Raw genomic sequence first — 27,356 nt, 5'->3', positions numbered from 1 at the left:
ATACTTAAAATAAATGATTACACACTTTATGGAATTCTTTATGGAAAGTTATGCTAGTCTCTTCATTTCTCTGTGGCTGTTTAAATTTACAATGAGACCTAAGAGATTATTTCAGTAACCCTTCACTCTTGCCATGGTTTCTGAAATTCTGAATTTGTGCTAAAAATCATAACTCCCTGAATGCAGCTTTTCCTCCATATTACAATTAAATAGTCCGCTTCTGAGTGGCAGCCCTCAGACCCTTTTAAAAAAGCTGGCCTATATGTGCTGAAGCTCAGTAATACTTTTGAAGTCTATTCTTCATGATCACTGAGAGCTCTTTCTTCTTAAAATAAATGTTTTGTCATTCTTTTAGTTACTGGTTACAAATTATTTTCTTCACACCAGATTTTCTTGAGCAGCACAAATGACAAAAAGCGAGAAGATGCAACAGAAGTGCTCAATAACATTCAGCTAAAAAGGACAATAAGCGCTATTTCAGCATTTACAATAGAAACCGACAATAATCCCCATTAAATGCACTCAATAGGAATGCAGAAAGTAGTTTCACAATTGATATAAAATTGGCAGAGCTTCACTGAAGTCAGAGGAGCTATGCTGAATTACATCACCTCAGCATTTGGTTTCCTGGTTGGGGGGAATGTAGAGTATTTTAATCTTAAAATAATAAGGGATGGTTCTTTTTTCACAAGGCACAATGGCTTTTCTGTAAAAATGTTCTACCTTTTTATCTGATATGTGTCAGCTGTGTCTACCATGTGAACTTTTCTAACTTGTAAAAAATATTAAATCAGATGCTGAGACAAAAGTAGAATAGCCAGTTGTAGAGCAAAATATAGTTGTCCATTGAAAAAACTTGAGGGATGGGTTTCTATACCTGAAACATTTTTGGCCAATGTGATAGGTGTTGTAAAAAGAAAAGAAAGAAACTACAGGACCATGGGCATGTAGAGGGCGAAAGTCTTAACATCAATTAATAAAAACACCACAAAAAAAGAAATTCACAGTTAAGGTACAAACATCTTAGTGATGGTAAATTTGCTGCGGTATCTAGCAATCACATGTTGTATTAAATCATCAAATGCATTCAATGTCATTTAAAGCAAAGTATCAAATCAAATATAAATCAATATAAATCAAATATAAATCAATATAAATCAAAGCTGCTGTTCAATAAAGTATAAAGATGAAATCATTACATATGCTTCAAATTCACCTTCAGGAAATCTCATGTGGACAAAGATCACATACCATACTCAAATGGCATGTGATGGCATTTTTCTGTTAAAATAATTGCCTGATCTTCCGTGATAACATGAATGATGAACTGTGTCTGAATTTCTATGAAAATATTAACATGCTTCCTGGAGCACTCTGTAGTTGTGCCTGTCTTTTAGCAGTTAGAAAAGTAGTACAAACGCAAGAACTTAGACACAAATGTCCACTGGAAGAATGTTCCTTATTCCTTATCAGTTTGTGCGTGCCATAATAAAACATTTATGATGTTTTTCACATCATCTGATAGATATCCAATGGGCCACAGTCTTTTCAGGGGCATACCTACTGCGGTGTGGACTTTGCCATGGACACAGAAAGTTCAAGGTGTTCCAGCATGAATTTATCCACAGCCAGAGACACTTGGGTCTACCAGCTCGAGCATGAACTTATCCTTGGGCCACAATCACTTCAGGGGTGTACCTGCTGTCATATGCACATAACTGTGGCCACAGATGCTCTGGAATGTACCTCCTCCCATGTGGACTTATCGACAGGTCATAGTCCCTTTGACTCAAGTTCTCTCTGGAGTTCCAGCCTGTCCTGTACTGCAGCACATGAAGAGCAGCCATGCCCTGGTCATTTGCCAACCCAGGCACATGGCTGTTGCTGTTATTAAACTGTTCCCAGGCACAGTAGAGTAAGATGGTAAGGAGTATAGGAAACTGCAAAAGCAAAAAGCAGTCACTAGACTTCAATATACAGTCAGGCAAGCAAGCCCCATGGCAAGCATAAGACCCTTCCAATCAGTAGCTAAACAGCTATAAATTTGGTCTAGCACACTCCAATCAAATCTGTCATTATCTCAAACCCTTTGACCCCCATGTTGGTCTCCTAAAAAAGACTGCTGTCGTTTAAGCTCAGTTGACATCTAAGCTCCACACAGATAAAACCTAAAATTGGTTAATAGGTAAAGTAAAAGCTGAACAGCAAAGCAAAGAATTAATTCACTACTTCCCATTGGCAGGCAGGTGTTTAGCCATCTCCAGGAAAGCATGGTTCCATCACGTGTACTTGGGAAGACAAGCGCCATAGCTCCAGGTGTCTTCCATTCCTCCTTCCTCCCCAACTTTTATTGCTGAGCATGATGTCTTATGGTACAGGATATCCCTTTGGTTAGTTGGGGTCAGCTGTCCCAGCTGTGTCCCCTCCCAACTTCTTATGCATCCCCAGTTACTCACTGTCAGGACAGCATCAGAATCAGAAACAGCCTTGATGCTATGTAAGCACTGTTCAGCAGTAACTAAAACATGACTATCCTATCAACACTATTTTCATCAAAAATCCCAAACACAGCACCATAGAAGCTATTATGAAGAAAACTAACTGTATCCCAGCCAAAATCAGTACTAGAAAGAAAGGATAATAGTGACAGATATGGTACCACAGCTCGATGACATATATTCCACTTGGACTAATTAAACAGAATTTTTATTCAACTATCTTTCCCTACTGAGTTACCTTTCATCCATCACCTTCCTCCTGGTACTGGGTTTTATTTTCCTTTTACAATTACTGTTTAAATACTGCATCATGGTCTGACCCCACTCCCATTCATACTCTGTAATATTATCTTCCTGTTCCTTAACATTTCTTTTCTATTCAAAATGCTACTGAGAAAACTTCAGGGCAATACTCATCAGAGCAGCAGAGCACTGTGCATAATGTATGTCAGGAGAAGAAGGCCTCTCCTCACCTTTCCTCCCCAAAAATACTTGCTTTCAAATTGAAATGTCTTGTGGATATCCTCATGCCATCAAACAAAGGATGTTCCTGTTTTAGGCTTGGATAAGACTAATGGAAAGAATTTTTAAATGTTCCTTAAAACAGAAGTAAATAGAGCCCCTACCTCCTATTCTTGCACTTCAGTTTGAAGGTAATTCTGCTACTAATAACACAAGAAAATCTTGGAAATTCCTGGAAAATTTTCTCACAGAAGAGCAGGATGGCAGTACTAGCTCTGAAAAGGAATTACATCATAGCATCTCTAGTCTTTCATATTTGTTTAATTTAAGGTTTATTTGCTACATTTATATTTATTAACTTTGAATTGCACTATCTTATTTTCTCCCCCTTCCTGTCCTGCTGAGGAGGGGAATAACAGAGCAGCTTCGTGGGCACCTGTTGTCCAGCCAAGGTCAACCCACCACAGTATCTCAGGAAATGCAGCAGTTAATTTACTGGCAAAATATTTATTGCTGTCAGCACGACAAAGAGAATACAATATGTTATTCTGTTCCATGTACTATCATAAGCTGCCTGTTAAGTTTTAATTCCATAATCTTTATTGTGAGTGATGAGGTAGGAGACAAGAACTCAGTCTGATTTTCAGAGAAAGGACAAGCATGTATTACTGGCAGTATAGAAAAATCTGGTTTTAGCTTAAGAATGAGTGAATTTGATATGGAAGTCAGTGACGGAAACACAGAAGAGCAGGATATCATTTTACAGCAGCTATTCTTCTCCCCTCCCTCCATCTTATCACGCTTGAAGTCTAGCAGGAAGAAGTTTAAATGAGTGCCAGTTCATCCTTTTCCTTTATGGCCATCTGATCAAATCACAGAGGGTTGGGCAAAAACATTAGGAAAGTGACAGCATGGAAAATGAATGACAAATACAGCTGCTATTTTGCCCAAAGAATATAGGGAAAAAAAAAAAGCATGTGTGAGAGAAAAAGAAGGAGCAAAAGAGATGGAAGTATACAGGTCTTGAAGTAGTCTCATATTTAATAGTTACTGATGGTTTAGATGTACTTAGGAGAATAAGTAACAAATTTCCAACTTTGTTAATTGAACTAGGAAAGAAAGCTCCTTACCTGAGCAGATAGTCTTTGTGAGGCAGTTAGGTATCTGCCCAGTGGGCTGCAGTGTGACAGTGAGACAAGTTAGCCAGACTAGTTTCTACAAGAGATCTGAGAGTGACAACAGGTAGATGAGTTAGACTGTACAGTCTGTGTTGTTACTTCTGCACGGCTTTCAATATTCAGGCTAGTGTGTATGACTAGCTCAGCTATGTGCATAATTCACTGGAGCCTCAAATGGGGAGACCTTGAGAGTGTACATGCAGGTGACGACTACAATAGGTCAATTCAAAACATAAGTCCAACTGAGAAAAGTTTATCTTCTCTTCTAAACTTGCACAGCCCCTGGCAATTGTTCACTGCAACTAGAACAGCATGCATATGAGAATAAAATAAACATTTTCATAACAGTGATAACCTTCTTATGACTCCTTACACTGATATGAATCTTTTACAATTTTATTATGAAACATGTTAATAGCTTGCATAACTCCTTAATATCAAAGCTTTTAGTAACATGAAGCAGCTAAGATTACTGTATGTGTGAATGCATTCTTTTTTTTTTTCACTGTACAAACCGTTAGATTCCACAGTCCTATCGCTACCTAAATGAAGATAGGTGCCCTGAAAATACCTTTCTAGGCCACATACTCTTGATGAGACCCTTGGTGTATGGGTTTTTCAAGTTTAAAATTCTGGAAATGCAGAAGAAAGATTATGATGCAATTAAACTTGTTAGAGGCCTAGGAAAGAGATACAGACCAACACACATGAAAATTGTAATCCCCAGGCAACACAGAAGTATCTTACTCAACGTTTCTGCAAGAAAGAATTGTAAATTTGCATCTTGCTTATACTCCTGTTTTAAAAGACAGGACTTTACAAAATTACAGTTTGAGAAACTCGCTCTGACCTGCAGAGGTGATTCATTTCAGCCACGGACAATTACTTTAGTAATAATGTATACCTTTTCACTCTGGGTTTTGAGTATCATGAAAATAAGCTGCTGTGGCAGAAATATTAAGGTAATTTATGCATGCACAGTAAACTTAACATATCTGGGACGCTCCTGCTATATTGCTTTCAGACCTGAGAGTGTTTGGATATCTGAAGTCTCGTCTTTATTTTCTCTGGTTTTACCTTACATAGTAATCTGGAATGACCGGGTTTCCGCTACCACTGGGTGACAGAGAAATACTAAGTCATGTCTTCATACATAGCCATTTTTCTTCTGAATATTACTGAAGTACTAAACAACCTGTATACATAAACCACAACTGAGCCATGCAATCCTAAAAGAAAAGTACCGGTATGTAGCACACAGAATTATATTGCTCTCGGAAACCTGATCATTAGCAAAGCATTTTAGGATTATGATATTTAGTAAACAAAAGTTTTTCTATATATTTCTGAACTACAACTTATGTCCCCACATCCCCTTATCCTTCATCTCTTTGCTCTCATTGAAATCTACTTTGAAAGATTCAGACTCAAAAAGACTGTTGTACAACAGTAGTTCAGGACCTCTTTGTGATTTTGGGCCAACAGCCCAGCTGAGGGGCCTCTGCACAAATGCATGCAGCATGGGAAAGAAACAAGAGGAATGGGAACCTGCGATGCTGGTGGAAAGTTATGACATAGTGGCCATTCTTGAAACCTCGTGGGACAAATCCTATGACTGGAACGTGGCTATCGATGGCTACAGGCTATTCAGAAGGGACAGGTGAGGACGAAGGGGCAGAGGTGTTGCTTTCTATGTTAAGGAATGGATAGAGTGTGAAGAGGTGTCACTAAAGAAATAGCCAAGAGGAAGTTGAAAGCTTATGGGTAGGAATTAGAGATCAAGGCACCATGGGGAACCTTGTGGTTGGTGTCTACTACAGGCCGCTGGATCAAGGGGAGCCTACTGATGAAGAATTCCTACTCCAGCTACAGGAGGCATTGCGTGCGAAGGCTCTTGTCCTGATGGGGGATTTCAACCACCCTGACATCTGCTGAAAAAGTAACATGGCGAGCTGTAGACAACCCAGGAGGTTCCCAGAGTGCCTCGACGATAACCTGCTAAGACAGGAAAGGGACAGCCCTACCCGAGGGGATGCCATACTGGACCTGATAGTCATTAATGCGAGTGAGCTCATTGGGAATGTCAAGACTGGAGGCAGCCTGGGCTGCAGTGACCACACACTGGTGGAGTTCACGGTCCTAATGCATACGTGCCAGACGAGAAGCCTAATCAGGACCCTGAATTTTAGGAAAGCAAACTTCCAGCTCCTCAAGGAGTTAGTCAATAGGACGCCCTGGGAAACGGTCGTCAGGGACAAGGGGGCAGAACGGAGATGGCAGATCTTCAAGGATGCTTTCCATAGAGCACAAGAGCTCTCGATCCCCAGGTATAAGAAATCAAGCAGGAAAGGGAGGAGACCAGCATGGCTGAGTTGGGACCTGCTGGTCAAATTAAAAGGCAAGGAGGAACTGCACAGGCAGTTCAAGCAGCATCAGGTGTCCTGGGAAGAGTACAGGGATGCTGCTCGGGTGTGTAGGTATGAGGTCAGGAAGGCCAAGGCACGGCTGGAGCTGAACTTGGCAAGGGATGCTAAGAATAACGAGGGCTTCTACAAGTACGTCAACCAGAAAAGGAAAGTCAAGGAAAGCGTGCCCTCCCTGATGACTGAGAATGGCAAGCTGGTAACAACAGACAAGGAGAAGGCTGAGGTTCTGAACAATTTTTTTGCCTCAGTCTTCACTGCCAGCCTCTCTTCTCATGCCTTCCGAGTTGAAGGACCACAAGATGGTGACCTGGGGGACAAACGCCCTCCCACCATAAGTGAAGACAGGGTTCGTGACCACCTGAGGAACCTGAATGTAAACAAGTCTATGGGACCTGATGAGGTGCACCCCGGAGCCCTAAGGGAATTGGCTGATGTAGTTGTCAAGCCACTCTCCATGATATTTGAAAAGGCATGGCCGTCAGGTGAAGTCCCTGGCAACTGGAAAAAGGGAAACATTGCACCCATTTTTAAAAAGGGTAGAAAGGAGGACCTTGGGAACTACCTCCCTGTCAGCCTCACCTCTGTGCCTGGGAAGATCATGGAACAGATCCTCCTAGAAGCTATGCCAAGGCACATGGAAGACATGGAGGTGATTCAAGACAGCCAGCATGGCTTCACCAGGGGCAAGTCCTGCCTGACCAACCTAGTGGCTTTCTACAATGAAGTGACTGCATCAGTGGACAAGGGAAGAGGAACAGATATCATCTATCTGGACTTCTGCAAGGTCTTTGACACAGTCCCCCACAACATCCTTCTCTCTAAGTCGGGGAGATACAGATTTGATGGATGGACTGTTCAGTAGATAAGGAACTGGCTGGTTGCATCCAGAGGGTAGTGGTCAATGTCTCGATGTCCGGATGGAGAGGGGTGACAAGTGGTGTCCCTCAGGGATCCGTTCTGGGACTGGTGCTGTTCAACATCTTCATCAATGACATAGACAGTGGGATCAAGGGCACCATCAGCAAGTTTGCTGACGACACTAAGCTGAGTGGTGCGGTCGATGTGCCAGAGGGACCTGGACAAGCTAGAGAGGTGGGCCCAAAGCAAACCTTATGAAGTTCAACAAGGCCAAGTGCAAAGTCCTACACTTGGGTTGGGACAATCCTCATTATCAATACAGGCTGGGGGATGATGTGATAAATAGCAGCCCTGCAGAAAAGGAGCCGGGGGTACTCGTGGATGAAAAGCTGGACATGAGCCAACAATGTGGACTTGCAGCCAGGAAGACCAACAGCATCCTGGGCTTCGTCAATAGAACCGTGGCCAGCAGATCCAGAGAGGTGATTCTCCCCCTCTACTCTGCTCTTGTGAGACCCCACCTGGAGTACTGTCTCCAACTCTGGAGCCCACAGCACAAGAAGGACATGGACCTGTTACAGCAAGTCCAGAGGAGGGCCACGAGGATGATCAGACATCTGGAGCACCTCTCCTATGAAGAGAGGTTGAGAGAGGTGGGGTTGTTCAGCCTGGAGAAGAGAAGGCTCCGGGGAGACCTTATAGTGGCCTTCCAGTACCTGAAGGAGGCCTACAAGAAAGCTGGGGAGGAGCTGTTTGCAAGGGCATGTAATGATAGGATGAGGGGCAATGGTTTTAAACTAGAGCAGGGTAGGTTTAGATTAGACATTAGGAAGAAGTTCTTTACATTGAGGGTGGTGAGACACGGGAACAGGTTGCCCAGAGAGGTGGTGGAGGCCCCATCCCTGGAGACATTCAAGGCCAGGCTTGATGAGGCTCTGAGCAATCTGATCTGGTTGAAGATGTCCCTGCATACTTCAGGAGGGTTGGACTAGATGACCTTTAAAGGTGCCTTCCAATGCAACAGATTCTATGATTCTATGGTTCTATGACTCTGTGTGGCTGGACCACCATGACTAACTAGCTTTTTGCCTTTCACCAGGGTTTTTTTTAATTTGGTTGTCCAGCATAAACTCTTGTTGGCCTTATAGCACCTTTGTCTACACTGTTCTTCTTAGCTTGGGATTTGCATTCTGAGCTGCAGGGGGAATAGCTTGCCCTCCACCTGCCTGGAGTTCCTGTTACTTATCCAGTCTGTCAGACTGCTCATCAGCCTATAGCCTTTTAGAAAGTAACAACAGTTTTAGAGTAAGCTCCATTATGTAATGTCTAGAGTAGACAAAAAAAAGTTTAAAAGACCCCAATAAAATATAGACATAGCACTCTCCACCTGCTGGGTATATCATATAGTTGGTATAGAGTGTTCAAACCAGAAGTTTTCCTACTGCCCATGTGTGTACATTACTTCAGATTCGTTATATATTTTCTTTCCTGAAGTTTGACACACTACAGAACACAGTCATGCACTCTTTTGAAAGTCCTAATTCTATCACTTCTTACAGATTGGGAGTTGCACTTATTGCTCAACAGCAGTAATAATGTACAAGCATTATATTAAAAATACTTTTCTAAATTTGTAGCTGTGAAGTACAACATATTCACTTCATGGGGAGGCTTATTTCTGTCTGTCAGCAAGTGCTATCATTAGATCCATTGGCCATAAGTACTGGCTTGCTTTACTTGTGTTCGCTAAACAAGTTTAATAATAATTGCATGTACTGTGCAATTTACTGTTTTATTTAGGAGGCTTTTTTTATTTCCCTAGTGTACCTTTTCCACATGATATTTGTTTAAAATGTTTTACTATGCACTATTTAAGGGCCAATGGGGAGTAAACATACTTTAGGTAAAAAAAAAAATAATTAAACAAAATCATTCATCCGTGAGATAGACATTAATTTGAGAAGTTCCACAGCACCAAATTTAATGAACTGACATAGAGGAAATAGAGCTTGCCTCAGAGCAGTTGACAGTTCCTCACCTATTGATACATAACAATTTCTGTTTCCTATGTTTTGTCCATGTCGTTTTGGAAATAATAGCATCAATAGCTGTTCTTCCTGTTGTTTTAATCACAATTAAAATGCATTTTATTGGTTATTAAGACAAAAAAAAACCCTCTGTGTCTATGTCATTGGAAAAATAGAGTGTACGGGGAAACAAAAAAAAAAATCTTCTTTTTGATTAGGGATTTTGTAAGTGAAAAGCATGGATCTTTATGAGATTGTGTAATATTACATTTAAAAGACTGACCAGAGACTGACTAGAACCATGCTTCTGAGTAGAGAGTCTTACGAGCATTACTGGTTACAAATGCATTAGGTTTCTGGATCTGACAGTTCCACTAGTTATACAAAATTTTTTAAAGTGTCTCATCTGAGTTATGAAGAAAGTTTGAGAGAATGTGCATAGCTTGTATATGGCACCTAAAATGATGAGTATGCTGAAAATCAGGGTCTTGATCGTAATCTATTAAAATTAGCATCAGTGTTCACATTCACTTGATCGGGAGGAAGAGACAGCACTGTCCTCTAAACAATAAATAGCTAGTTCTAAACAGTGACATACAGTTGGTTAAAAAAAATAAAACTGGATGGTTGATGACATCTGAGAAGGGTATTGCATCAACTGCAGCTGTTTCCACAGCCTTCTCAACTGCTTTTGCCTGGGCTAGTGGGCTGGTCTTAATCAGGATATCTGACAATTCTTCATGATAAAATAAATAATTTCATTTCACATGTTGATTTAACTGGATGAGTGTACGCTTAAGGGAGGGCTGTGGCACTTAATGTTCTTTTATTTTGCTGTTTACTCTCTGATTTGTCCACTGATGTTGCTGGGTTGTACCATTTGCAAGCAATAGCATAAAGTGCAACTGATTACTGACAAAGCTAATAAATTAAAAAGAAACATACACCTATGGGTAATTAAATTAGAGTTGAGGGAAGTTGTAGAGATTAATGCATGCAATCAAACTATGTGCCTTAATCACTTCCACTGTCAGCTGTAATTTATGGCAGAGCTTCTTTACAACGATTCACTTTAGATAAACTTTAAAGGCAAGTATATGCAGAGAGGAAAGATACTGCATTTTAGGTAGGCATCTAGTGCATTTTGACAGATAACAATTCCACAACAACAAGAAAGAAGCTCAAACCAACCTCTTTTACCACCGCCAAGCAACACTGAAATTCCTTGGTTAAGCACTAATCGCCTGAATGTACACAAACAAATTTGACAAGGGTCCTGAACTGATATGACATCTAGGGGGATGGAACCAGAGGTGTCTGCGAGAAAACCTATTAGAAGTCAGTCATTCAATTCACAACACTTTCTGCGCAGTACTATTTATTTACTGACTTTTCTTCTAGCAGTTTTTTGTTCAGCCTAACTTTCAAAGTATCGTGCACATGCTTGCTACATAGGTAATTGTGCCATAAAAAAAATACTGATGATTGACATAGAGATGACAGGAAAGGAAGTTTCAGCCCTCTAGAGTTAAAACACCTTCATTTAAAAAAAAAAATCATTGAGAAGACATTTTAAACACCAATAATTAATGTAATTCATTTGTTGAAGTATGCATGTAGATTTCCATCACTTCTGCAAACATATTTGTGCATGGTATACCTATACAATCACTTCTTTGCTACAACTGCTGTTAAAAGAGATAAAAGAACTTATTACCATTTTTGAATATACACATTAGTGAGAATGAAGTAAATGTTAATCTATGGCATTTTGACACTGAAAGATTGGAGAGAAAAAAATGTATCTTCACAGTTCTGTGACAAATAAATATATTCATCACTTCAAATAGATTCATGCAGACTAGGAATTGTATACTGATACATTTTAAAATTGAGGCCTGGACACACAAAGGTTTTGGGGCAACTAAGATCCACGTAGTAGCTGAGATATTTATTTCTCAAAATGTGACAAACACATCTAGATCAGAGAAGCAGATTTCGGTTGCAAATTACATTTTCATGTGGATGCTTACTGCAGGAGATGCTTAAATTCAGGATAGAAACAGGATTTTGAATACACATTTGTCTGTCCTTGAAGTTTAGACATCCTTCACTGAATGCTCTGTGATTCTTGATGGGCATGGCTTCCTCCCATTAACTATACAGGAAACCTGTGGACATTTAGGAGGTGCATGAATTCTACTCCTTTGTCTTAGTATTTCAGATTTTAGGCTATTGCATCCTTGCTTTACCAATCACTTCACTGAATCTGAACCTAGGTTTGTAATAAACTTTAACTAAGAACTTAGTTTTTCATGTTTCAGCATTTTTGCTTTAGACGTTGAGGTGGGTTGACCTTGGCTAGATGCCAGGCGTCCACCAAGCTGCTCTATCACTCCCCATCCTGAACTTGACAAGGGGAGAAAAAGGCTCATGGGTTGAGATAGGGAGAGGGAGGTAACTCACCAATTACCGTCACGGGCAAAACAGACACAATTTGGGAAAATCAATTTAATTTATTACAAGTTAAAATCAGAGTAGGATGATTAGAAATAAAAACAAATCTTAAAACACCTTCCCCCCAACCCTCCCTTCTTCCCAGGCTCAACTTGACTCCCAATTTTCTCTACCTCACAAGGACACAGGGGGACGGGGAATGGGGGTTGTGGTCAGTTCATCCCACGCTGTCTCTGCTGCTCCTTTCATCTCACATTCTTCCCCCGCTCCAGTGCGAGGTGTCACCTGTGGATACAGTCCTCCACAAACTTGTTCAACCTGGATTCTTCCCACAGGCTGCCGTTCTTCATGAACTGCTCCAGCACAGGTCCTTTCCATGAGCTGCAGTCCAGCAATGCTTTGGCTTCGGTGCCCCACGGCATCAGAAGTCCTGCCAGCAAACCAGCTCCAGAGGGCATTCTTTCCACAGGGTCACAGGTCCTGCCAAGAGCCTGCTCCAGCACAGGCTCTCCAGAGAGTCATGGATTTCTTCAGGGCACCTCCTCTGGTGTGGGATCCTCCACAAATTGCAGGTGGATATCTGCTCCACCATGGACCTCCATGAGCTACAGGGGGACAGCCTGCACCATGGTCTTCACCATGGCCTGCAGAGGACTCTCTGCTCTGGCACCTAGAGCACCTCCTCCCCTTCCTTCTTCACTGACCTCAGTGTCTGCAGAGTTATTTCTCTCACATATTCCCACTTCTCTCTTCTGGCTGCTGCTGCAGTTTTTTTCCCCTTCTTAAATATGTTATCACAGAGAACTACCACTGTCACTGATTGGTTCAGCCTTGGCCAGCAGTGGGTCTGTCTTGGAGCTGTCTGGCATTGGCTCTATCAGACATGAGGGAAGCTTCTGGCATCTTTTCATGGAAGCCACTACTGCAGCCTCCCTGCTACCAAAATCTTGCCACGCAAACCCAATACCGACATCAGTGAAGTCTGGAAGCAAGGAGGGTTGATGTTCAGTAAAAGGCTTAAAAAAACATGTTTCTTCCTTAGCCTAAATATTAGTTCTGGGTACAGAATCAAACCAAGGCCCAAATAATCACTTCCTGGAAAAACTTCAGTATAACACCATATTATTTCTAAATAATACTAAGCCATCAATACAGACTATAGTATAATTTGACAGTTTATGTTACTAAGTACATATCTTCCAGAAACCTGGACAAGGTCTACCTAGTTTTAATGGAAGAGATGTTATTCAGTACAGCTAGTTGAGGTGAAAGCTGAGACTGAAAGGTTCAATTGCTGGAGTAACATTAACTGTAAGTCATCCCTTACTTGCATTCATTGTAACTCAGACAAAACATAATTCTGCCCTTTGGGAATTCAGACTCATTGAAAACATGAACCTTTGTCTGTTTTTTAATCTTCTTTTTTTTTGGATGGAATATAGGAATTTTATAATGTCTTCTTATCATCATGTCCTTTTAAAATACACGATGTGATTTTTCTTTTATTTTCTTAAAAACATTGGAAAGATATTTTATGCTATAAAAAATATTTTAACGTGGTTATGGGATATGAGGTATACAGAATATTAATGTGTAGTTTGAAATAGCATATTAAAATACTATGGATCTTTAATATTCCAGATAATAAGGTTTTATTTCACATTGTGGCTGTTAGGATTCATCTGGAGGCTGTACAATAAAATGAGATAAATTTTCCTAGTACAAGCCTCTGCTTCTGAATGTCAAGTTTTTTAACCACAAAAACAAAGGAAACTTTTCTCTCTGTCTATATGTCATATAAAGTTCATGCCTATTCACAAGACAACAATTACCCCAGAAGGGGTTGGGGATTGCATTGTTGTCTTAATTAATTTTGTGTATGAAAAATATCATCTGATTGATCACAGCATTACAAATTTTATTTGGCAAACCCCACTTTGACATAAATATGCAGTTGTGCACTTTGTGCTGAGTGTGGCTGCTCTTATCACTACTGGGACCATCTAGTATCTCAGAGCTGTCATAGCACAGAGGTTACTTGAGATAAATCACTTAACAGCAGCTGCAGGCCCTTCCAAAGGAACAGATTAGATACAGTATATGCGGGGTAATGCAGAGTGAAACAGACTGACTGAATATTCTGGAATCTAATTCAGTAGCATCCTCCTCCCAGTTAAAGCTCAGACCTGGCAAAGTGTCATAGAAACTGGTGAAGATCATTCTTCAGTAAGGTCAATGCAGTCTGGAATAAAATTATATTGAGCCAGCATAGCAAATACATTGTCGTCATGGACTTTTTTTGCTGCTGTTTTCCTTTTCTGACAGGTTAATTTTTTATTTTGCTTTCACTGTTACACCAATATGGCTGAGGATCCTTTCCCGTGTACAGCGTTGCTCTCTAGGAGGGACTAATTGCCACAAGACAAGGAAAAACTGAATTGTGAATAACCTTTTGATACCTGGAGTCCAGAATAAAGTTAATTTGATGCAGCTCATAATGATTCACTGCTTGTTTGAGATGAATGAAAGAAAACCAACTCTATTTAAATGAGGTTTACAAACATTAAAGACAAGCTTCAGGTAACAGTTTAACAAGGAAGAGCAGATCATAATACATATGGTTTTGTTTAGAAATGGATAGTACTGCCTAGCAACAGGGCACCTGCATCTCTCCCTTCTTGTCAACCAAATCGAAAGAATTTGTCAATACATCTTGCTTGCGAGTCTTCTGCCTCTATTATACACTATAGGATGTGTTCAGAGAAGAGTACAACACATAACTTTTCATTTACTGCCAGGCATGGTTAGAAGAAGACAGGGAATTTTATCGTCAGGCTTTTCATTTGACACACACGGAACTGCTATCCTTTTTCCTCAACCAGTAATCTCAAGTTTGCTTAAAATCACTCAGCTCCTCACAAATTACGGAGTTCTGCGTTTTTTTAAAGTCAAATAACCTTGTCCAAAGTATACGTATTCAATGACCACATACAAAAATATGTCTTCTAAAACTAACTTTCTACACTTAAAGTGGCTGGCAGATTAGAAATGTTTTTGTCGAAAGGTAGAGTTTATAGAGAATTTTCCCTCTAAAAAATGGAGGGAAAGCAAAAGGATGTGGGGAAAATGCAAGCTTTAAACTATAGCAAGAGGCAATTAATGCCAGGGTGAAAACATGGTAACTGTTGTAGGGGAAAACTTTAAAGTGAAGTAGAAAACCAAGGAGGGAGGTTTAGCATAACACCTCTTGTAGGCGTAATGATGTTTCTCATATGCTATAAGAGCGTATAAGAGCTCATGTGCTATGAGAGCATATTCTTTTTTGAATGTCAAAATGCTTGTCCTAAAACACGTCATTCAGAGATTTGGGTAGGTATTAAGATATAGAGTTATTTCTAAGTTGCTAAATGTCAATAAATGATCTGAAGTACTGGAAAAATAGCTAATTATTTGGTCTTGGTCATCACTCAACACTAAATGCCATCAAATGTTTTTGACTTAACTTCAGTAAAGCTTGTCTTTAATTTGCACTGAAATAAAAAATAAAATCCGTTTGAAACATTTTTACACAACACAATTTCAAAAGGGCAATTGGTGATTATTGCCATTTATTCTTTATTAATCTTTTCCTAATACGAAGAAGGATGAACGCGCTAATTTGTAGTTTGCATTCACTTTGCTGTGCCTTTATTTCCCCTCATGAATCCTGGCTTAATAAAAGATGAACTTGGAGGATTTGCATCCAAAAATTCAAAAAATGTAGGAATGGTCATATCTGGATCTTGATAAAGGTTCAGGAAATTTGAGAGCACATCCCACTCAGGAGTTGTTAAATCACAAAACTTCAAATGAACATAAAGGTAGCTCATTAATTTACTAGATCTTAATGGTTATGCAGTCAGATGAAGAAAGTTCAGAAACCTGGTTGGATCAAGTGAGGATAATCATTGTGTACTGTAGAAAAACAGCAGTCAGCAGTGGGGAAAAGCACAACAAAGGTATCTCTGGTAACTTTTAAAACTAAAGGGACCCGCTACAACAAAGAAACTAGCAAAAATATGTAAAAAGAATGACTGTGTTATCACGGTATACAAAAGAGGTAACTTAAAAAAAAAGTCACCTCAAGCAAAGCCGTGATACACTGCAGAATTCCAAAGAGAAACCATCTGTGTTAGGGAAACTTTAGCTACTTTATAAAATTCTCTAGTAATCTCCAATGACTTTTTGTCTGCATTAAGAAACTGAGACAGAAAAAGTGTTTAGTTAAATTGACAATGTCTATACTAGTAAAAAATATTTTTTTTATAGTACTGTAAAAAGTCTGTTTGTCAGAAATGCCCATCCCATGTCCTGGAACAGAAGACTATGTCTTTGATATGGCTGCTTAATGTGTTGGAGAGCCTTAGAAGCTGGACTTTAGTAGAAAACACTGCAAAACTTTTGAGACACATGACCTTGTGCTAGACAAATATGTGCCTTCGCAGTCTCAGTCCATAGACTAGAGGCTGGAGCAATACCAAAGTTTGAAATATTCACAGGATTCAGAAGCCTATGAGGCTTAGCACGATGGGATCCAAAGCCAACAGTGAACGAACATTTAGATATATTCCCTGCCCTAGATGCTGGATGGGTGTATGTGAGGGGGTGAATTTGAACTTGGACACTCTTACTTGTGTTTCTGTGGGTGGGAGGAAACATCAGTATACAGTTAGTTTAGAAAATAATGCAGTCATTCCCATGTAATAATTCACAGAGTTACCTTGTTATGTTTCCTGTGTAGCAGAGAAGTGTAGCCTTTTCTGTTTTTTTCCGTAAGTAGATGGCTTTTCCCTCTTTTCCTTTTCCTTGCTTTCCCTTCCTCCCAAATGATAAATGTGCTCTCATTTCCACATGCAGCCCCGCTCCCAGCTCTCATTACTGTCCTGGCTGTGCCTTACATCTGGCAAGCCTAACATGTCACTATCTGTCCTCAGAAACAAAGTGCACTGGAATACTCAATAAACCAAGAGAGTTATCCGACCCGTATTACCCAACAGACCCCGTGCATGTCATTTCTGTAAAGCACCTTGCATGCCTCTGCCAGCCAAGAGCCTTCACATATTCCATCCATTTTGAAATAAGCATCCCTTGAGTAGCAGTGTGTGCACCTTTATACATATTTTACCATCTACTCTTGTTTTAACTGAACCTAGACAATGTTCTTCTGACACTTGCAGACTTTAAAATATCTTTGACTGTCAGAGTCCCAGAGCTTTCAGACGCACAGACATTGTGATGCTCTAAAACACATACAAAAAGACAACTGGGTGTGTGTAGTAAATGGATTATGAATTTCAGATAATTTTCTCCAAACACTTCTATGCTACTGGAATTCCTGACTGTCATTTATTCTACTAAAAACAATGGCTCTCCCTGCAGCAGTGTGAGTGGGTTTTATAAAATTTAAACTAAGTTCTAACTAAGTTTAAGCTGAAATTCCACTGCTGAACTGCTGCTCTTGCATGGAGCAGAAACAGGACACAGGCAATTATCGTTTCTAGAGTAAATAACATGGAGTACGAAAACCAGGCAAGCCACAGGGAAGGAACACTTCAAACAGTTAATTTCTGTTCTATTCACCTTTGTTAATACACTTTCTCTGCTTCTCCTTGAAAACAAAACAAAATAAACCATTAATGTCGAAATTTTTTAATTGTCAATCATCTTCCTCTGCTGATGACTTCGTCACTTTTGAATGTTGTGCCACATCAAACCATGCCAGACTTTAATTTGAGCTGCACTACTCCTGAAATGGTGGGACACAACCTGAGTCCTCTGACTCCTCATTCCTGCTGTTCACACAGATAGTGGGTAGAGAAGGGCAGGGGAATTTGGGCAGTGTCACTCCAGTTCTTTTGACAGAAGTGCTGAACAACAAAGGCATTTTTAAAAGATATTTTTGAATTCATCTTTAAAAAAGATGCCTTCACTCTAAAGTATGAGAGGGAAGTAATTAGAATTATTAGGAGTTGCAGTTGTTATACAAATGTTCCATGATTTCCTTCAAAATGTTACCGCAAGGAAGCAAGAAGCTTCAAACACACATTCTTACTTCTTATGTTATTTTTCTCTTTTCTCATATATCACTGCAAGAAGCAAAGCTTCAACAAGTTTGCTGCAAATGCTTCTTAGGTAAATCACTGATTCAGGCACCTTAAATCACAAACCACATGAAAATAAACAACGAATAGATGTAACTAATACAGAAATTTTTAATGACTAATTCTGTGGCAGAGGCTTGAAAGTATAGTCTGTCATATTAGATGCCTAGATCATCCTTAAAAGATCATTTGAAACTCAGATAAGGAAAAAAAAAAGAAAGAACAACAAAAGTGTCTCTTGATTCCCTTTCTCTTATTGTTCAATTTGCCTTTTTAATTTTCAATTCTAGGGATGTCTTACATGTTCGAGGAAATATTTAGCATTTTTAGTTAGTTAGTTAGTTATACTGCATGTCATATTGATGAAATCATTGCTACTGGACCGAGAATATACCTTAGCACGATTATGTGTGCTTTGTCAGTTAATTTTGAGCTGTGATTGTTCCTTGTGATATTTTCTATCCAAGATGCAAAGATGACAATTGGAGAGGCAGAAAATAGATGTCATTGTATATATTATGCTCCTCTGCCTAGTCAAGTTCACAAAAATTTGACAAAGTGCATATTCCTATTGGGAGTTGGAGTGTAGCTCTAAGCTATTCATACGTGCAAGGACTCCCCCTTTTTCTGCTTTTTTTTCCGTTCTTTTGCTGGTAATGATTTAGTACTAGTATCCATGTAGCACAATACTTTCTTTTTATTTGTCCTTCCCCATGCATAGTGAAAAGGTGGTCTGCTGCCTTTCCACCAACATTTTTTCTCATCTTCTAAAGAATTATATGTTTATATTTTCATGCACACTAGTTATTTGATTTGTACTTAGAAATACTAACCATGGTAGCAGGAATAATCATTCAGGCCTTGAAATCTCAGAGCATTGGATTCTTCATGTAATAGTACCAGCAATCTCACCACATTAAAGTCTGTCTTAAGTCTTTCCTCTCTCCTCATCCTATTCCCCACACCTGAAACATAGTTTCATGTACTTTTCTTACAAGTTTGGACTCCTGATTTGGGCGCTGACCATTCAGATAATCAAATACAACTGTTGAACCTGCCTTCATTGAGAAGCTTTCACTAAAGAGAATATGAGAATACAGTAAACTTCAATGTGTTTTTGGAGGAAATGCTAGAATTGGTCTATCAGTGTTCTGTCACAGTGTTTCTGGAGGGGCACCACAGAAGTCTTGAAGCAGAAATGGATGTCTGTAGCCTTACTTATACCTAATTCCCCTTGTAATATTTCTCAGGCAGCCTGCTCTGCTGAGCTCCCATACTCCTTTTTTTTACTGGATTGGGTTTAAGTTAGAATAGAATAGAATAGAATAGAATAGAATAGAATAGAATAGAATAGAATAGAATAGAATAGAATAGTTCCAGACCTACAACAATCATCTAGCCCAACTGCCTGAACATTTCAAGGCTGATCAAAAGTTAAAGCATGTTACTAAGGACATCGTCCAAATGCCTCTTAAACACTGGTGGGTATGAAGCATGGACCACCTCTCTAGGAAGCCTGTTCCAGTGTTTGACCACTCTCTTGGTAAATAAGTGCTTCCTGATGTCAAGTCTGAACCTCCCTTGTTGCAGCTTTGAACCATTCCCACGTGTCCTATCACCAGATACCAGGGAGAAGAGATCACACCTCTCTCTCCACTTCCCCTCCTCAGGAAACTGTAGAGAGGAATGAGGCCTCCCTTTAGCCTCTTTTTCTCTAAACTAGACAAACCCAAAGTCTTTAGCCACTCCTCACAGGACATTCCTACCAGCCCTTTCACCAGCTTTCTTACCCTACACTGGATACATTCAAGTACCTTAAAGTCCTTCTTAAATTGTGGGGCCCAGAACTGCACACAGTACTCAAGGTGAGGCCAAGCAAACACTGAATACAATGGGATAAAGTCATCTTTTGACCGGCTGGTGATGTTGTGTTTGGTGCACCCCAGGATGCAGTTTTCCCTCTTGGCTGCCAGGACAGACTGCTGACTCCTGTTGAGCTTAATGTCAACCAACACCCACAGATTCCTTTCTGCAGCGCTGCTCCCCATCCACTCTTCTCCCAATTTATACTAGTGCCCAGTGTTACTCTGTCCTAGGTGCAGAATTCAGCATTTATTCTTGTTAAATTTCATGCCATTGACGATTTCCCAATGCTCCAATCTATTTAGATGTCTGCAAGGCCTCTTGTCCCTTAAGAGAGTCAACAGCACCTCCCAGGTAAGTATTAAGTCAATAAACTTGCTAATGAAACATTCAGTTCCTGCATCTAGATCATTGATTAAAATGTTGAACAGAATGGTCCCTAGAGTTGAGACCTGAGGAATAATGCTAGTGACTGGTTACCAGTCAGATGTAACCTCATTCACTACAACTGTTGAGTCCTGCTGTTTAGCCAGTTCTTCACAGCTGGACAACTTGATCAGAAGGCTACTGTGAGGGACAGTACCAAAAGCCTTACTAAAATCAAGAAAAACTACATCCACCACCTTCCTTTCATTCACTGTCAAATGGCCTTATCGTAGAAGGATACCAAATTAGTTAGACAGGACTTTCCCTTTGTGAACCCATGTTGACTGTGCCTGATGATTGCATAGTCCTTCAGATGTCTTTCATTAGAACTCAGTATGATCTTTGAGAGATAGTATAGTTCAGGCAGCTTGTGTCAGCCACTCACATATGACTGTTCTAGTCTTTTTGACTAGACCTTATTAGTCTAGAAATGGTTAGATGTAACCTGTGTGCTAGGAGAGGTTAGAGTAAATTGCAAATTTGCCATAGCAGCCAGATCTCTTGAAGAAGCAAAATCTAAGCTCCAGATACTTATATGATTTATGCTACTAGATTTGGGACCAGGCTTTGGGTCAAAAGCTTTAAAAATGATTATGTTGAACCATATCTTTAATTCTTTTTTGTTGTCACTTTTGGTGTTTCCTAAAGGTCCTCAATACATTTTCTATAGAAAGGAATTTTGAAGAACTATTTATATTACTTTGTTAACATCTTTTACAAATCAAAATATTTGCCCCGAAAATTTAGTCACTGGATTAATCCAGTTAAATGTATTTTAGTCACTGTAATTTTCAAATGGTCACAGACAGGTTGCCACAGATCTTATTATTTAATAAGATGATTCATTTATATTAATATAACTTTGCCGTTCAGAACATAATGTGCATGATGCTTAGTTCCGAAGACAGTAATGGGTTAAAATTCTAAAGAAATGCTTTCTTTTCTCAGGGCCTCAAATAAACATAAATAGTGGCTGTCCATCATGACATCCCAAAAGGGCTCTTTATAAATTTTTAACATCTTTAGAGAGAATGAAACTAGAAGAGACATTAACTTGAGATGACATGTTACAGTCAAATCAGTGACCATATAATAATAAATAATAATAAACATTAATTACAAATATTAGCAAGTTGATAGACTTATGATCAAGAAATTATCCTAAGTGCCTTGAAAAGTAAGACTTTCAAGATGTTAGAAATCTATTGCAGTGGTTAAAGTCTTCTGTGGTGAGAAACATTTGCTTACTTCGCTGCTCCATATCTGACTTTCATAAGTCCTTGGGTTTGATGGTAGAGAGTATGTCTTCTGAAAGTGAGTCTGATACTTTGATTTATGAAAATGTTGTAGAAATAAAACAAAAAAAAGAAGAAAAATGGGACAACTGGAGGAATGATACACAGCAGTGTAAATGTAGGGGGACAAGCCAAATATCTTGAAATATACATCATGCTCTGAGATAAACAGTCTTCCTCTTTTTTCTTACAGATGAAAAAATACAGTGCAGAGTCACCTGATTCACACACTCAGCATACCAGCAGTGTTGTTAATATAACTCAGGTTGAGTGAGACTGACTTTGCAGAGGTAGCATTGTTCTGTGTGTTGGATTTGAAGCAGCATCCTGTGGATGTATATACTGCAGGTAGGGCTTTACTGTGAAAAAAATTGAGGAAATTACTCCATAGAAGTAGAAAGTAGAGTTTCGTTGGACGACATTCAAGTCAAGCAAGAATAAAACCTTTGTGACACTTTGGTGATGAATAAGCCTTGCTCCAGCTGTAAGCCTTGGAGTGAATTTCAACCTCAGCAAACGAATGATGAATGGGCAATGTCATCTAATTGTTTTTGTGTTTGAAAGATCAAAATGGTAAGACACAGTTCAGGAGTGAATTGCACAAACATTGCTATCAGGAATACAGTTTTAGAAAACTGAATATTCACCAAGCATGCCAGGGAGAAAGTTGATCACTAAATGCACAGAAGTGACACCTCCTGCCACTCCTTCTTCCCACCTCTGAGAAACACTACATGTTTCTTACCAGCCCCACCCCCACCGAAATAAGATTCCACAATGCATTAATCAATCACTGAGGACTAAAATAAAAGGGATTGTAAAACATTGAAGTATGAATTAGCTATTCATTTACTAAAATGAAAAAACAGAAAAACTTTCCTCATTGCACCCAATAGTTGTAATTAATACTTACTTTACACATTGGAAAACAGAGAGGCTTTAAAACTTTGTTAACTCATTAAATATATATATTTTTAATGATGTGAAAGGGAGAAAAATGAAATTTGAGGCCTTGGTCAGGCACTCATGAACTCCAAATTCTTCGATGAAAAAGGAGATGATACATTTATTCCTGAGCTGGAAGTATGTTCTGTCTATTTTGACTGTGCTCACAGAAATGTGAGCCCTTTCATCAAGAAAAAGTGTTCTATTCTGTCAATACTGTTGGAGAATGCCTATCTAAAGTGAGTCACATTTAGGAGCAGTTGTATTTGCTGACATGTTTGAAATGTGTCTGCAAGTAAGCATGTTTACAATATGTCCTTTTTTCTTTTTTTTTTTTTTTTTAAATAGTACAGAACCACCAGAAAGCTGTGGCAAGGAGAGATGCAAAATTGTCCAGCATAAACAAAACATACGAAGAAAAGCAAGGTTATGAAGTGGGCATTGGAAATTGTTGTTATGCAAAAGATAGCTTATGGCATGCATTTTGTCAGCTGAGATTCTATGATTAAATTCATTATTCAAATCCGAACTCTCAGTAGTAAGTGCTGCAAACTATTTGCTTGGGGTAATGGAGTGAATCATGAGTATGTTCAACCCACTGTACTGTCACCTTGTAAAACATCAGAAACATTGTCCAGGGTTTTGTCTTAAACTAGAATACATGAAGAAGCAGGATTATGTCTGAAAGATCCCTGTTGGATAAGGGATTATTCTTTACTTATTTGGACTGGAAGACAGGCTTATATTAAAAGCAAGCCATCTAGTGCTTTACCCAGGGGAGATCTGGCAAATTCATATTAAAGGGACTGTGTTATTTTGTAACTATTAGAATACTTCAATGTAAAGGAATACTTTTTCAATGAGGCAAATACATATTTTTCAAAGTTAGGAATGTATTTTTTTATTGTTCTTTTTAAATTAACATATTTACTTGACTTTTAATATTTGTACATTGTAACAATTCAGTACATACTGGACATCACAATGGAACAAGGTAAACAACAGAAAGACCACAGTTAGAGTAATAGCCTACTTTGGGAAGCATAAGAACTTGAAACTTATGGAGTAAAAATGAACTAACAGAAAAGAAACCACTCTGATATAGGAATCTGTTATTGAAATCTGATTTCTGGAGTCATCAGCAACCAAAAGTTGACCATAAAAACATTTTAAAATTTGCCACCAGTATGCAAAAAAAACCTACAACCAAAATGCTGAGACTTGCAAAAATGAAAAGAAATAAAGACAAATGGAATGAATATGAGAAATAAATTATGGCTGAAAGTCCTTCCATTTTCCAGGAATAATGATTAAAACGTTGGAGAGTAGATAAGATTTGTTCTTGGGTACTGTATTTGTATTTCCTGCTTCTCTTTTGTGCTTAATATTGCTTCTTTTCAATATTACGTGTTTCATATCAGGAACATATCCTGCAAGTTGTTGAATAACCTTACACCTAAATGTATACTTGGTATACTGGGGGGAAAAAAAAAAAGGATTAGCAGCAGCATAAATAAAACAAACAAGCAAATAAATATTTTAAAGCTAAGAATTCCGAACAAAGGTCAAGCACAGCCACAAAACATGTTCCCAAGAGGAATGGAGATTAAAAAACCCCAAACTGCTGGGCTACTTTTTCTGATGTGAGCAAGATCAGGCAGGAAAAAGGTGAGAACAGATAAGAGCAGAAGTGACTATCCAGTGCTACTTATTCAAACTGGATTGCGAGGTATCTGTCTGGCTCAATAGTATCGCAGTTTTGAAATACTGCCTATCCAGAAACGTAGCCGACAGTGAAACAGATTGTGACAACTTGCATCTAAGAGTGTTGCAGCTAAAATAGTGGTTAATAGAGAAAACATGTTGTTCTAGATAGACTATTAAAAAAAAAAAAAGATGAAGAAGGGACTACAATGAGAAACTGCTACAAAACATGAGATGTAGATTTGGGGAGGTATTTTTTGGACTGTAAGATTTATTATACAGAACATATTAAATATAGACTCTAGACTATCATATAGCACATTGAAAAACAGGAAATTGATTCTAGCTACTCTGTCCATTCCCTGTGGCTGCTACTGTTCAATATCCGCTTACAAGTGTTAAATTTCACCTTAGGTGGGATGCCACATAATTTATAGTGTATATAAAGTAAAACATATATTTAACGTAAAAGTAAAGGTGTATTGGCATTTCAGAAATTTTATGAAGATGCAAAACTGCTTATGCTTAAATTTCATAATGTGAAGACACCTCAGATCGAGCATTGTTATGGATATGTATTGTTTAAATTTTGTAAGAACTATGTAACTACCTAGCTACAAAGCAGACCTTTCATCTTACTATACTTGCTTGTTTTCAGATGTTGACCTCATTTTCAGCTGACTCGAAAGTACTAGGGTGGTTCACCTTGTCTGGTCGACAGGTTTTCACCAAGCTGCTCTGCCATTCCCCCACCTCGGCAAGGCAGAGGGAGAAAATAAGATGAAAATGTCACATTTTCATGTGTTGAGCTAAGGACATGGAGATCACTCACTAATTATCATTGTGGGCAAAACCAGACTCAACTTGGTAAAGATTAATCTAACTTATTGCCATCTAATAACAGAGTAGGATAGAAAGAAATAAAAAGAAAAGTAAAACCACCTTCCTCTCACCCACACCTTCATCCCAGGCTCAAATTCACCCATTCACTCCTAATTCCTCTGCCTGTTTCTCTCATCCCAAGACAGTTTGGGGGATGGGGTTGTGATCAGTTCACAGCACTTTGTCTCTGCCACTCCTTCCCCCTCACACTTTTCCCTTGTTTCACTGTGGGATCCCTCCCATGGGCTGTAGTCCTTCAAGAACTGCTCTAGCATTGGTCCTTTTCTGTGGGGTGCAGTCCTTCAGGAACAGACTGCTCCAGCACAGGTCCCCCACAAGCCTCAGTTCCTGCCAGAAAACTTGCTTCTGCATGGGCTTCTCTCCACAAGCCTGCTCCTGTGTGGGTTTTCATGGGCTGCTGTGGTATGAGGTCCTCCATGGGCTGCTATCCAGGCTGGGTAACTAACTGCTCCAGCATGGTCTTCTAAGGTCTGCGGGATGACAGCCATAGTCTTCTCCACAGGCTGCAGGGAAATCTCTGCTTTGGCACTTGGATCACGTCTTCCCCCTCCTTCTTCATGGACCTTGGTGTCTGCAGGGCTGTTTCTCTCATGTTTTTCTCCTCTCTCAGAGCTGTTGTGCAGTGTTTTTTACCCTTTCTTAAATATGATGTCACAGGTGGACATCCAGCATCACTGATGGCCTCAGCTTTGCGCAGCAGCAGGTCCATTTCAGAGCTGTCTAGAACTGGCTGCATTCAACATGGGGGCAGATTCTGGTGTCTTCTCATAGAAGCTACCCCTGCAGCTGCTGACTGCCTCCCCTGCTACCAAAACCTTGCCATGTAAACCCAATACAACTAGACAACCACACTGATTTACAGTTTGATCTTCCATTCAACCCACTTGATCCTAAACTGGGGGCTTTGATTAGTATTGTTGAGAGATTCATCTGAATCAAGGCAAACTTTGAGAATTCATTCCTTCCCAAGTTACACAAGGTGCTGTACATAACAGTGAGCCAGTATCTTATGAGAAGTATCAATTTACAAACAGGCTGAAATGTACTTTTTGTCTGTTTTGGCTGCAGCAGGTTTTCTGGCAACGGCACTGATAAGGGAGAAGCTGAGGTATGCAGGCCAGGGAGATATTGCTGATAAAGAGTCTTTCACTGTTCAGTTTTGTCTCTTTTGCTATGCGAGCAATACAGTGACATAATGTAGTAGCCAATATAGTGGAAATATTCTGGGTTCTTAAACTTACCAGTGCTTCAGCAGCAAATGAGCAAATCTACAAGGTTTAACAGGGCAAATGCTCAATCTGGTTCTATGGAACTAAGAAAGCATGATTGTTGAAATGACCAACAATATGAATCTAGGACAGACAATAATGATTTAGAAAAGCATTATTTCTCAACAGTATTTAAATACTGACAGAAATATAAGCTAAATTAATGAAGAATATTATGAATTCAAGAAATTCTAGATCATGTAAATTAGACATATGTAGTTTGAAAGCTAGAAAAGGAAAGGAGTAATATTTATAGTAATATTTATAGGTTGTCATAAGAAGATCTAATGAATTTCACCACATCAAACTGTTTCCAAAGAGCAAACGTTATGCTGAAATGTCATTTGAAAAGTACTTGATCTTTTATACTTGGACTGATGCTGCTAAAACTTTAGTTGTGTCCGGTTTGGGTTATTATAGTTCAAAAACTGCAACTTATCCAAAATAAACTAACAAGTTTATTGAACATCTCAAAATAACAGGTTTCGGTGTTGTTTAGGTTATCATGCCAATTACTCTTTCAGAGGTATTTCATGTGGTTATCAAAACTGGAAATTCCTCATGTTAGGAGTATAGCACTCAGTATTGAGTAATGAAATATTCACTGGGACAGTGAAAAAGGGCAGGATACACAGATACTATAACCAAATGGTCATGAGGAATATGATTCATTCCCTGTTCTGCAAGTCTCTTCTATCTAAGGGAATTCCTTCTCAGCAAGCTTTGGAGATTTGTTGACCTAACAAAGACATCAAGCTGTTTCTAAGCCAGGAATTCAGGAGCACACTGGAAGTCTGCGACAGCCAAACCTGAAGCCTTTGATTTTACAGAGTTGAAGTGATGTCATGTACGTTTAGTTAATTTTTTGTTTGTGTGTGCTTGGTTTTTTGTTTGTTTGTTTGTTTT

This window comes from Larus michahellis, chromosome Z, assembly GCF_964199755.1.
Source record: "Larus michahellis chromosome Z, bLarMic1.1, whole genome shotgun sequence".
NCBI classification, from domain to species: domain Eukaryota; kingdom Metazoa; phylum Chordata; class Aves; order Charadriiformes; family Laridae; genus Larus; species Larus michahellis.
The sequence above is the reverse complement of the archived record's forward strand: the minus strand, read 5'-3'. Positions refer to the sequence as shown.